Source organism: Bison bison, unplaced genomic scaffold (assembly GCF_000754665.1).
Source record: "Bison bison bison isolate TAMUID 2011002044 unplaced genomic scaffold, Bison_UMD1.0 scf7180017853731, whole genome shotgun sequence".
NCBI classification, from domain to species: Eukaryota; Metazoa; Chordata; class Mammalia; order Artiodactyla; family Bovidae; genus Bison; species Bison bison.
The window spans coordinates 770788-773111 of record NW_011484304.1 but is presented as its reverse complement, the minus strand read 5'-3'; the positions used below and the strand labels follow the sequence as shown (position 1 = coordinate 773111).

At 40.4% G+C, this 2324-nt stretch overlaps 1 protein-coding gene across 7 annotated transcripts in view; it reads right to left on the bottom strand.

Moving 5' to 3' along the window:
• The window catches only part of CYLD (cylindromatosis (turban tumor syndrome)), a 72989-nt gene that overhangs the window by 58730 nt on the left and 11935 nt on the right, over nucleotides 1-2324 (bottom strand). The window lies entirely within an intron of this gene.

Here is a 2324-nt window from a genome sequence, read left to right as displayed (position 1 = left end):
CTGAAGAGATCTCCAGTCTTTCCCATTCTATTATTCTCCTCTATTTCTTTGCACTGATCACTGAAGAAGGCTTTCTTATCTCTCCTTGCTTTTCTTTGGTCCAAGGTCAGGAGCGGAGGACATGAGGAGATATCCCATGTCCAAGGTAAGGAGCAGCGGCTGCCCTTTGCTGGAGCAGCCATGAAGAGATACCCCAAGCCAAGGGACTACTCTACATAAAGTAAAACCAAATCCCACCCTTCACACCCCAGCACACCCTTTCCCCTTACCTTGCTTACCACTCTCCACTCAATCAGCATCTAATTGACCACTGTGGTTATTTAGTCACTAAGTCGTGTCTGAAACTTTGTGACCCCATCGACTGTAGCCTACCAGGCTCCTCTACCATGGGATTTTCCAGGCAAGAATACTTCAGTGGGTTGCCATTTCCTTCTCCAGGGGATCTTCCTGACCCAGCCATGGAATCCACATCTCCAGCATCTCCTGCGTTTGCAGGTGGATTCTTTACCCCTGAGCCACCTGGGAAGCTCCTAATTGACCATATATCTCATTCATTATCTGTCTTCACTCTCTAGAATAAAAGCTCCATTTCTGAACTTTTATCTGTTTTGTTTCCTACTATATCCTCAACACCAAAAAGAAAACAAAAACCCTAAGTAAGAGTTTAATAACATCTGATGAAGGAACAAGCCTTAGGAAAACTGCTTTTTAGACAATAAACATTTATTGTAACATCAAAAGGTATTTCAAATTATATCACAAACTATGTTTTTCCATAAGCAGACATGAAAAGGTAAATTAAATATTACTAGATAAAATATCAAGCACATGTATGCTTCCCCTTGAATATAAAGCATTCATTTCCAAAGGGAAGCAAAGAAATAGCTAAGAACCCAATGTGTAAGAAACTAAAACCTGATTTTAAAGAAATCAAGGAAAATAAAGTATGTCAGACTTTTACAAAGCAAAATTGAAACAAATTTATCATTTGAATCTCATTTCTCCAACTAATTAATGTATTCTTGCTGCAAGGCTAAAAGCTAACGTAGAAAGCATTTCCTAAGTCAGCAAAACAAGCATTTATTACTTGCCAAGTCAACAGGGAATTAGGAATGGCAAAGAATACAGGCTAGAAGGAACCTTAAGAATCATCTAGTATTAATTAACCCTTTCATTTTTACAAAAAAGGAACTGAGGACTTGAAATGACCTGTGGGGTACTCAAAAGTGTCCTATGTCAAAATCAGCAATAACACTGATAGCAAAAAAAAACCAAACCATTTTGTTCAGTTGCGATTCTTGATATAGCAAAAGTCAGCTTTTAGAGACTCAGAAACAAAATACATCCCCATAGAAACAATATTCCCAAGTATACATGTGAGGCTTCTATACAGGTCTTCATATCCCAAGTCAACACATAGGACTTGGGGTGAGGAGGTACCGAAAAGGGCAGAGCTTTATAATCAGACAAGCCTGGATTTGAATTCTGGCTCTACCAAAATCAAGTAGGATCTTAGTTGATCCTAGCAAATCTTATCCCTATCTAAGCCCCAGTTTTTTTTCATCAGCAAAATGGGGATAATTAAGACCTACCTTAGTGCTGGCTGGAGGAAGCACAAGCTGGAATCAAGATTGCTGGAAAAAATATCAATAACCTCAGATATGCAGATGACACCACCCTTATGGCAGAAAGTGAAGAGGAACTAAAGAGCCTCTTGATGAAGGTAAAAGAGGAGAGGGAAAAAGTTGGCTTAAAGCTCAACATTCAGAAAACTAAGATCATGGCATCTGGTCCCATCACTTCATGGCAAATAGATGGGGAACAGTGGCTGACTTTATTTTTTGGGGCTCCAAAATCACTGCAGATGGTGACTGCAGCCATGAAATTAAAAGACACTTACTCCTTGGAAGAAAAGTTATGACCAACCTAGATAGCATATTAAAAAGCAGAGACATTACTTGGCCAACAAGGGTCCATCTAGTCAGGGCTATGGTTTTTCCAGTGGTCATGTATGGATGTGAGAGTTGGACTATAAAGAAAGCTGAGTGCCGAAGAATTTATGCTTCTGAACTGTGATATTGGAGAAGACTCTTGAGAGTCCTTTGGACTGCAAGGAGATCCAACCAGTCCATACTAAAGGAGATCAGTCCTGGGTGTTCATTGGAGGGACTGATGTTGAAGCTGACACTCCAATACTTTGGCCACCTGATGTGGAGAGCTGACTCATTTGAAAAGACCCTGATGCTGGGAAAGATTGAAGGCAGGAGGAGAAGGGGACGACAGAGGATGAGATGGTTGGATGGCATCACCAACACAATGGACAT